Below are 10,714 nucleotides of genomic sequence, written 5' to 3'. Positions count from 1 at the left end.
GAAAGCACATAATTGGGGCTGGCTTACAGTTCAGAGGTTTAATCCATTATCATCATGGCAGGAGGCATGGTGGAGTGCAGGCAGACATGGTGCTGGAGAGGGGTTAAGAGTTCTACATCTGGGTCCTCAGACAGCAGGAAGGAGGGGTGACAGTGGGCATGACGAGCATCTGAAACCTCAGAGCCAACTTACAGTGCCACATTTCCTCCAACAAGGCAATACCTCCTAATAGTTCTGCTCCTTATGTGCCTATTGGGACCATTTTAATTCAAACCACCACACAGGTGAATATCTAGGTGCCAAGTATTGAGCCCAGTGTGAGGGCATCCAAAGAGGAGCAGAAAGGAACTGTTACTCTGTAAGGAGCTCAAGACTGGCTCCAATGATACTTCCTTGCCATGCTCAAATTCTTTTCATTCATGTTCTCCTTTGATTTTATGTACATGTTTGTGTGGTCAGAAAACAACCTGGTTCCCCAGGAGCCATTTGTCTTAGTTAAGGTTTCTATTGGAGCAGTGAAAACACCATGAACAAAACACCAAAAAACAAGCTGGGGAGGAAAAGTGTTTATTCAGCTTACATTTCCAGATCATAGTCCACACCTGGAGGAAATCAGGACAGGGCTGGAACCTGGAGGCAAGAGATGATGCAGAGGCCATGGAGGGGTGCTGCTTACTGGCTTGCTTCCCCTCACTTGCTCAGCCTGCTTTCTTTTAGAACCCACGACCACCGGCCCAGAGATGGTACCACCCACAATGGGCTAGGCCTCTGTTGATCACTAATCAAGAAAATGCCTTTCAGGTAGATCTCATGGAGGCATTTTCTCAGCTAAGGCTCCTTCCTCTCTGATGACTCTAACTTGTGTCAAGTTGACACACAAAACCATCCAGTACAACTGACCCCTTGTCAACTTCACACACGAACAATCACTATTAAGCCACAACCCTTTCTTTAAAAAAAAAAAATATTTATTTTTATTTTATGTCACTGGTGTTTTGCCTGCATGTGTCTGTGTGAGGGTGTCGGATTGCCTGGAACTGGAGTTAGAGACAGTTGTGAGCTGCCATGTGGGTGACTGGGAATCAAACCTGGGTCCTCTGGAAGAGCAGGCAGTGCTCTTAACCTCTGAGCCATCTCTCAGCCCCAACCCTTCCTTTCTTATTCATCCCCAAGATCTCACTTTAAAAACATAAATAACTTTAAAAGTCTCACAGTCTTTACAAAATAAAACACATTAAAATTTTAGTCTCTTTAAAATATCTAATCTCTTTAAAAATCCAAAATCTCTTTAAAAAGTTCAAGGTCTTTCAGTTATGAGCTCCTGCAAAAATCAAAATTAAATTAAATATCTTCTTCAAGAGGGAAGATCTAGGGCACAGGCACAATCTGAACCAAGCAAAACAAAACCCCAACATTATAAGTAACTCAATGTCCAATGTCTGGGATCCATACATGATCTTCTGGGCTCCCCCAAAGGGCTTGCTCCAGCCATGTCCTCTGTTGCACACACAGTTTATCTTCTAGGTTCTGGCTGGCTCCATTCCACTGCTGCTGCTGCCTTTCTCTCTGGTCGTCCCTGGTACTGGCATCTCCGAAACTGCTGGAGTCCGTTGCTGCAACTGGACTGCGCTTTCACCACCAATAAGCCCTCTTCATGGTGACAAGCCTCAACTTCTTTGCATGACCCATTCAGTCCTGGGCCTTCACCTGCCACTGAGGCTGCACCTTCACTAATGGCCTCTCCTGGCCTCTCACAGTGCCAAGCCTCAGCTGCTCTCAAAATAGCAAATAGCCCTGATAGAGTCTTTAATCTTCCCTCTGAAATTCCATAGGCCAGGCCTCCATCTTCCGCGTTGCTTTTAACATTCTTGTCTTCTTACAGGACAGCTCACCAAGCATTGAACAATGACTTTTCTAACCCAAAGTTCCAAAGTCCTTCCACAATCCTCTCCAAAACACGGTCCTGTCTGTCACAGCACTAACCCATTCCTGGTACCAACTTGTCTTTGTTAGGGTTTCTATTGCTGTGATGAAAACACCACGATCAAAAAGCAAGTTGGGGAGGAGAGGATTTATTCATTCAACTTACACTTCCAGATCAAAGTCCCTGACTGGAGGAAATCAGGACAGGAACCCAAGGGGGTTTGGAACTGGAGCAAGGACTGATAAAAACGTCATGGAGGGTGCTGCTTACTAGCCTGCTTCCCCTGGCTTGCTCAGTCTGCTTTCTTATGGAACCCATGACCACCAGCCCAGAGATGGCACCACCCACAATGGGCTGGGTCTTCCCCCATCAATCAGTAATTAAGAAAATACCTTAAAATTGGATCTTATAGAGGCATCTTAACAACTGAGGCTCCCTCCTCTCTGTTGACTCTAATTTTTGTCAGGTTGGTGCACAAACCCAGCTAGCACATCATCCACATTTTAGATTATTATTTTTTTTTAATTTGACTTTTAGACAGGCTCCATCACTGGCTTGGATCTCACCAAGCAGGCTAGGCAGCCCGGAAACCCCAAGGAGTCACTTGTCTCCACCTCCACAGTCCTGGGATTACAAGCATGCACCTCTACACTTGATTTCTTTGCATGGGTTCTATGCTTGCAGGCACACACACACACACACACACACACACACACACACACGCACGAACAGAGCTTGGCTCTAGGAGAAGACAAAAAACAAAATAGATTCTCCTTTGCTTTTGTAACTTTGCCACTTTTGTTTCATCCTGAGCAGATCGGGCAGTCTCCATAGTAGTTGAAGAAAAAAACTCAGTAACTTCATGAGTTGGGCCGGTCAGAACATAAGCCTTTAGCCAGGGATTATCAATTTTATAGGAATACAGACTTGAGGAGGGCTGGAACTAGATGAACATGACTAGAGATCATAGACTGACTGATGATATGATGTTACGGGAGCACCAGAGAGGCCTGGGTTTGCCCAGACCATGTGGAAGATTTCTAGTCTCCTGCTGAGCTGTGACCTTGGCTCCTGGAATTTCCCAGTCCTATTTTGATTCTGTTACTGAGTGTCCTCTGCCCTGGGATTGGGTTGGCTCCAGCAGGCTGCCTGCCAGGAACTGCAAACATACATCTGCATATGGAAGCTCCAGGAACCTGGTTGTATTTATGATCCACTCCCTGGACTTGGCTCTGCCGTAAATGCCAGGGGCTTAGTCGTTTGGATGCACTAAAGGGAGGCAGGATGAACAAGGCCATATCATAAGGCCAGCTGGTGCCTGTTAGGCTGTCTCAGCACTGGGAATCCCGTCCAAGGCACAGTTTCTGCAGCCTCACCAGTGATATTCTGGGAGCTTCCAGAATTGCTCAAAGCTAACTGGTTGTGACTGAGACATCAGTGAATCCAGATCCTCCATCTTGGAAGTGGAGGGCTGTTCTTTACACCTCCATGCCCTTCTGGTTGGTCTTCCTACTCCCAACGTTATCCTCAGGCTGTCTGTTGAATGGCATTTCTCTAGCTTTACTAAAGGTGAAAGATCCCCGGAGGGTATCTTCCATCTGAGAGACCCCCTCCCAAGGAACAATGAGGCCATTCGGATGCAAACAGCAAGAGGCTTTTATTTTGATACACGGGTACCCGGGACGAAAAGTCATTCGAGAGACTTTCGCGCCCCCTAGATGGGAAGCTGGGGTTTTTATAGGGTTTTAGAGCAGAAGCACTGGTACAGAAGCGAGAAGCATGGTTACAGGGGGCTGATTGGTACATTTACATGAGACCACGATTTGCATCAAAGTTTGGCAGGGGCACCAAGATTCCAGGAACTGGGTGGTCAAGGGGGTTATGATGACCCCTTGGCGTGGCCCGCCACCTGTTATTTTGTTTTTCTCTATCTTAACTGAAACAGTCTCACAGATATCCATGAGGGTGATTAACACAAACTGTTTTTAGTTTGACTGGGGCAGCCTGACCGCAGATATCCCAAGTGGGTGACACAGCTAGGTTTCTCAGTAATTTTCCAGTTCCCCACCTAGCCTATAGAGTTTTACAAAACAGTGGTGTCTCACAAAATGGCATTAGCTATGTTTAACTTAGTGTGAGGCTGGGGTCTTTCAAAGGCAGTAGGAGCAATTAAGATGGACATCGGCTGTAGGAATGAGGACAAACCCACCTTAGTTTACTTCCCTGGTTTCTGCAGTTATCCAGGTTACATAGTAACATCTGAAAATTCTGAGCTAGGAACCACAGATGAGAGAGAACATGTGGCATTTGTCTTTCTGGATATGAATTACCTCACTTGATATTATTTTCTAATTCCCTTCATTTACCTCCAAGTTTCATGATTTCATTATTCTCTATAGCTGAATAGTATTTCATTACATATATGTACCACCTTTTTCACTATCCTTTCATCTCTTCAAAGACATATAGGTTGTCTCCACTTCCTAACTATGGTTAATAGGTCAGTAATGAACATGGCCATGCAAGTATCTGTGGAGAAGGATATTAAATCCTTTGGGCATAGGCCAAGCAATGGTATAGCTGGGTCACGTGGTAGATTTATTTCTAGTTTTTTGAAAGTTCTCTATACTGATTTCCAGAGTTGTTCCACCAGTTTGTAATCCACATCAACTACAGATTGTTTGCCCATACCCTCAGCAGTATTTATTGTTTATTAATCTTGGCCACTCTGACCAGACGAAATCTCAGTTGTTTTCATTTGTATTTTCCTAATTGCTAGGAATGAACATTTTAAAGATTTTTAAAGCTATTTTTACTTTTTCCTTTGAGAACTCTGTTCAGATAATGTCCATAGACCATATTTTGAATGGCTCATTTTTTGTTTTCTGACTTTGCTTTTACAATTTTGCATATGATGTGGACATTAATCTTGGATGTATAACTGCAAAGATTTTCTCTCTTTCTGTTGCCTTGCTCTTCATTTGATTGTTTCCTTAGCTATTGGTATGTTCTTGTGGAATGTATACAATTTACTTTTGTTCATTCACATGCTGATTTCTCTACCCCACTATCTGGTTTCAATCTGGACATTGTAAGTGATGCTAAGTATCACCTGTCTCGAGGTTGTGTAAACACGCCACCCACTGTTTGTTCTCTGTATTGTCAATAAAACAACCAGCCAGTGCTGAGCAATGGAGAGAATAGGGTGGGACATCCTGGTCCAGAGTGGGAGAGGATCGGAGAAGAGAGATCTGAGAGGAGAGGACCTTGAAACATCAGGAGAGATGAACTGGATCTAAGATATGAATAAAAAGCAAGTATAATGTGGGAAATCTGAATGGGAAGAAGCTATGTGGGCTTGGAGGTTTAGGATGGAATAATTATTGCCCAGTATTGTGCTCTAGGTTAATTAAATAAATCCTAGTCTTCATGTGGTGATTTGGGTATACAGCTGGTTTAGGAATAACCACTGTTTAACTAAAAGATAAATCAATATTAAATATTAACAATCAATAACAAATGTACCAACATGGGGCAGAATTTACAGTAACCTTATATAAAAGAACTTATATAAAAAGTAAAACTATAGAGCAGGTTTTTATTCTGTTCCTTAAAAACAAAGCAACTGTAGTTCCTAAACTAGGAACTCACAGATTCCTGATTAGACAGACCTCCCCCACCGCCTCCCCCCTCCCCAGAGCAGCAAGGTCCCCAGCAGGCTCCAGAAAAACAAAAATTGATACACACAAACCCCAGAGAGGCAGTTTCTTTAGGTAGAGAAAAAAAAGTGGCTTTTAACAAGGAAGCTTCTCAAAGCCAGACTTTGCTAAGCCAAGGCAGAAAGTAAAATCCTTTTGAGAAGGGGTTCTTGCCAGTCTGGGTAGCAAACATTTGTGGACCCAGTAACTTCCCAGAGTGAGGAAGGGGTCAGGGTCCAATGATGGAGGCAGAAAAAAAAATACTTCTCCCTGGAAACAGCAGCCAGAGACAGACTGAGAAGCCTTAAGCATCTGAACTGGTAAGGTCTAGAAGAAAAGCTGGGATGCTGTTTAAACTGCTTTCTCAGGAAAGAAGCTTACATGAAGGAAAAAGGCCAGTTTAACAGGTCCAAACTAAGTGCTTTTCCAACTCAGACAGGCACTCAACTGATTGGGGGAGGAGGAGGATCTGATAAAATAATTTTAAGTTATGGGTGGGAGGCAAAATCGTGCCTCTTTTCTGTGAGCTGATAAACTGAAGCATTGTGAGACACAGCACAGCACAAAAGAACAGAACTTATGATCAGGTAAATTGTTTAATAAATCACACTTTTATGCTATACACAAATTTTCAGTAAACAAAGCAGACAGGATGGGAGAGACTTCTTGGAGCTTGGCTGATACTCTCTTCTATGGTTTTAAGACAGAAATAAAGGAAAATTTAGACCTTATGACTATGGTTACATTTATAGTCCTCAATTTAACTTTAATCATTGGATTAGCCTTTTATGTCTTCTCAAAGGTAAAGGCTTTAGAAAAGATATTGGAACAACACAAAGAACAACTAGAACATTATAAAGAAAAACTTAAAACTTGGAAGCAAGGCATAAAACAAGAAATTCAAGATATTATTGAACAAAACAAACAACAGTGAGATAGGTATGAAATATGGGTGCAGACCTTAGAAGAGTTTAGAATACTAAGTAAAGAAAATGCTCAGGCAGAGGTGAAAGATAAAAATAAAGAAAGCCAACCAAAGGTGGTTAGAAAACAAATGTTAGCTTATCCAGTCAGTATACAACAGAGACCAGCAGATGATGATCATCCACAGGATTATCATGAAGCTGAATGGTGCTCTGTGGAAGTGCTAGATCTGACAAAATTTAAGGAAAGTGTAACTAATTTTAGACTGCATTCACCATTTGTAAAACAAATGCTGACTTCCTGGCCAGTTAGAAGTAGAGTAATCCCAAAAGACTGGGAGGATATGGCAGAGGCAATATCAGAACCTGGGGCATATTTACAATGGATCTCATGGTGGAGTGAAAGGCTAAAGAGATAGCACACAAAAATAGAGCCAGAGGAATCAGTGTTTCTAAGGAACAGCTGCTTGGTGATGGCCAATATGCTGACACAGAGATACAAACTGTATATAACGAAGAAACCTTAGCATTATGTTGCCTAGCAGCCTTAAATGCTTGGGACAAGGTTGAGGAAACAAGAAAAAGGCTTGAGCCATTTTCTCAGGTCATACAATGTTCAAATGAAATATACACTAACTTTTTGCAAAGATTGACCTCAGCTATGAACATAAGTATATAAGATCAAGTAGCTAGAAAGGCACTAATACAATCTTTAGCTTTGGAACATGTTAATTTGGAATGCAAAGAGGCAATAAGGCCGTTAAGAGCAAGATCTGCACCAGTAGATGAATGGATCAGAAATACAATTGATATCACTACCCCTAAAGATTTTGGGAAATGTCTTAATTGTGGTGGGCAAGGTTACTACAAAGGAAATTACAAGGAAAACCAAAATAATTCAAGAAGGGACCCTATGCTTCCTAGAATATGCAGAAGATGTGGCAAGGGTCGACATTAGTCTAGTGAATGTAGATAATAGATAATAGATAAATGGGGTGATCCTTTATAAAAAAAACACCCAAAGGGGCCTCTCGCAGGCCCCAATACAGGACAGGGATACTCTTCCATAAGAAAATTAAACACCACTGCTCTGGGAATAAACATTTAAAAAAATCAGACAGCAAGATCAGAGCACGTTCTATAGATAAATAAAAAACCAGGAAGGGAACAAAAAAAAAAATATGTTGGCAAAACTCTATAAATGAGCAAAGGCCAAAGTTAAAGATAATTTTAAATAATATTGAAATTGAAGGCATGGTGGATACTGGAGTTGATGTCACAATTATTACTCCTAAATCCTGGCCCCCAGATTGGCCACTTCAAGAGGTGGATATCCAATTCCCAGTAACTGGAGTTTTATCTAAAGTAAAACAAAGTGTCAGGCTTAAATGTACAGGACCAGAAGGTCAAATAGGGTCAAATAGGAAAATTAAGGCCATACATGGCTGAAATAGCCATAAACTTATGAGGAAGAGATTTGTTACAACAATGGAAAACCCAGAGTAACATCCCCCCAATTTCAGAGGCAAGCCAAAAACAAAACAAAACAAAAAACAAAAAACAAAAAAAAAACCAACAAACAAACAGATAATACTCCTGAAAGATAAGTTAAAATTATTTAAAAATGCCATAAAAACAAAACAAAAACAAAACCCAACCAGATAATACTCCTGAAAGATACGTTATAATTATTTTAAAATGCCATCAAAAAACACGTATAGACTGTCCAGGCTGTCCATAAACAAAATACAGCAGAGGCCGTCTTTTCAACTTCATGTTGGGAAGCCACTGCTGATAAAATACCTGTACACTTACCACTAAGGTGGCTGGCTGACCAACCTGTTTATTGAACAATGGTCTAGGAGTAAGGAAAAATTAAAGGCCATAGAACATAGGTTGGGGGAATCTTTGAATCAAAATAGAGAGCCTTTAGAGCAATCCAATCTGCTATTTACAACAACACCAAAAGAGGTGGTTTCAGATGAGAAAAGTCCACAGAAGTTTGAAGATATTGCAAAATGCCAGCCCATTGAGATGCTGGAGAGAAAGTCTTCAGCTATAGGCCAACTTGGTCAGACTGGAGATTGTGTGTGTATTTTTAAGGTTCAATTACTAGATGAATATCTATATGCTAAAGTAGAAATGCAGATCCGGTTTAGTATTGTCTTGGAACAAGGTCAAACAGTGGCTGGTGTGCTCCAGTTTACAAAGTTTGGAGAACTGAAATACATGAACCATGCCATAGATTCATATTCAAAATTCCAGTGGGCTTTTGCCTTAAATTCTAGAGAGCATGGTCCTAAGGTTACAAATTTGTTAGAGATGATGAATGTTTTGGAGATGCCCTTGCAAATTGGGGCTGATGGTGCTTCAGCAAGTGTATCTATGAAAATTCAACAATATTTTAGACATTATAACATGAAATCCATTAATGATACAACTTATAGTCCTATAGGTCAAACAATTATGAAAATATCTAACAGTAATTTTAAAAAGTTGGTCATAAAACAGAAGGGAAATGTAATATCTCCCCAAGATAGATTAAATAATGATTTATCAATTTTGAAATGTTTAAATGAGGTAAGTAGAACACCTGCTAGGACACAGTGGAATTTAGAAAGGACTGCTGAATTAGAGCAGCAGGGAATGTGTTACACTGGGGAAGAGGTTTTTTTTTTATTTTTTTTTAATTTTATTTTTTTCTTATCAGTTACATTTTATTAACTCTGTATCCCAGCCATGTCCCGATCCCTCATTCCCTCCCAGTCCCTCCCTCCCTCATCTCCACCGTGCCCCTTGCCAAGTCCACTGATAGGGGGAACCTCCTCCCCATTCATCCGATCCTGTTTTATCAGGTATCTTCAGGACTGGCTGCAAAGCTCTCCTCTGTGGCCTAATAGGACTGCTCCTCCCTTGGGGGGTGGGGAGGCCAAAGAGCCAGTCATTGAGTTCCTGTTAGAAATAGTCCTTGTTCCCCTCACTATGGGAAACCAATTGGTTACTGAGCTACCACAGGCTACATCTGAGCAGAGGTTCTAGGTTACATTCATACATGGTCCTTGGTTGCATGTCAGTCTCAGAAAAGACCCTGTGCCCAGATATGTTTGGTCCTTGTGGAGCTCCTATCCTTTCCTCATCAGACTAACTCCCCTTCTTTCTTATGATTCCCTGTACTCTGCCAAAGGTTTGGTCATGAGTCTTTGCTTTGAAAACACTGCTAGTTAGAGTTTTTCAAATGCGCTCAGTAGACTCCTGTCAATGTTTAATGTGCATCCCATCTGTCTTTCAAAACGAGGATTGATAATCTTACCCCATGTCCGCTCTCTTGATTATCTTTTTTAGGTGTATAGATTTCATTATGTTTATCATATCTTATAGGTCTATATAAGTGAGTATATACCGTGTTTGTCTTTCTCCTTCTGGGATATTTCACTCAGGATGATCTTTTCTAGGTCCCACCATTTGCCTGCAAATTTCATGATTTCCTCCTTTTTGATTGCTGAGTAGTATTCCATTGTGTAAAAATACCACAATTTCTGTACCCATTCCTCTGTTGATGGGCATCTGGGTTGTTTCCAGGTTCTGGCTATTACAAATAAAGCTGCTATAAAAATATGGAATGCTTCACGAATTTGTGTGTCATCCTTGCGCAGGGGCCATGCTAATCTTCTCTGTATCGTTCCAATTTTAGTATATGTGCTGCTGAAGCGAGCACTGGGGAAGAGGTTTTGTGTATGTTAATACAGGGGAAGAGAAATTGTGGGATCCCTCAAAACTAATAAAAATCAGAAATGACAGAGGAAGACCTGAAGATCTTGGCCACACACAAGAGAGAAATCAGGAGACTAAACAGAACAGGCAACATAAATTGTTGATCCCTTCACATGGGAACAACTCTGAAACTGACTGAGACATAAAAAAATGTCTCCAGCCAGAACCTGAACAATACACGGCCAATAAATCTTTGGCTACAATAGCCTCAAATTTTATTATGTCTTTCTTTTAATTGGTATAGATAAACTAAACTGGTTGACAGTTTAGTTTCATCTTGCACATTTCATTCATTTATAATTTTAGGATTGTATAATGCTTGTGAGAAATTACATGTTTGCAGAACAAAAGGACTGGACCACTGGGGATGCTGGATCAAACCTGACAGAATTCATCCT

General features: G+C 41.2%; 1 non-coding gene across 1 annotated transcript; it reads right to left on the bottom strand.

Annotated features, from left to right (window-relative positions):
• Positions 1-10,153: 10,153 nt before the first annotated feature.
• Positions 10,154-10,260, bottom strand: LOC129669708 (U6 spliceosomal RNA). The gene has a single exon (XR_008719064.1). It is a non-coding gene; the product is annotated as a U6 spliceosomal RNA (small nuclear RNA).
• Between the last annotated feature and the right edge of the window lie 454 nt (positions 10,261-10,714).

The sequence above is a fragment of the Psammomys obesus genome, unplaced genomic scaffold (genome assembly GCF_907164565.1).
Source record: "Psammomys obesus unplaced genomic scaffold, mPsaObe1.curated_primary_1811, whole genome shotgun sequence".
Classification (NCBI taxonomy): Eukaryota; Metazoa; Chordata; class Mammalia; order Rodentia; family Muridae; genus Psammomys; species Psammomys obesus.
The sequence above is the reverse complement of the archived record's forward strand: the minus strand, read 5'-3'. Positions and strand labels throughout refer to the sequence as shown.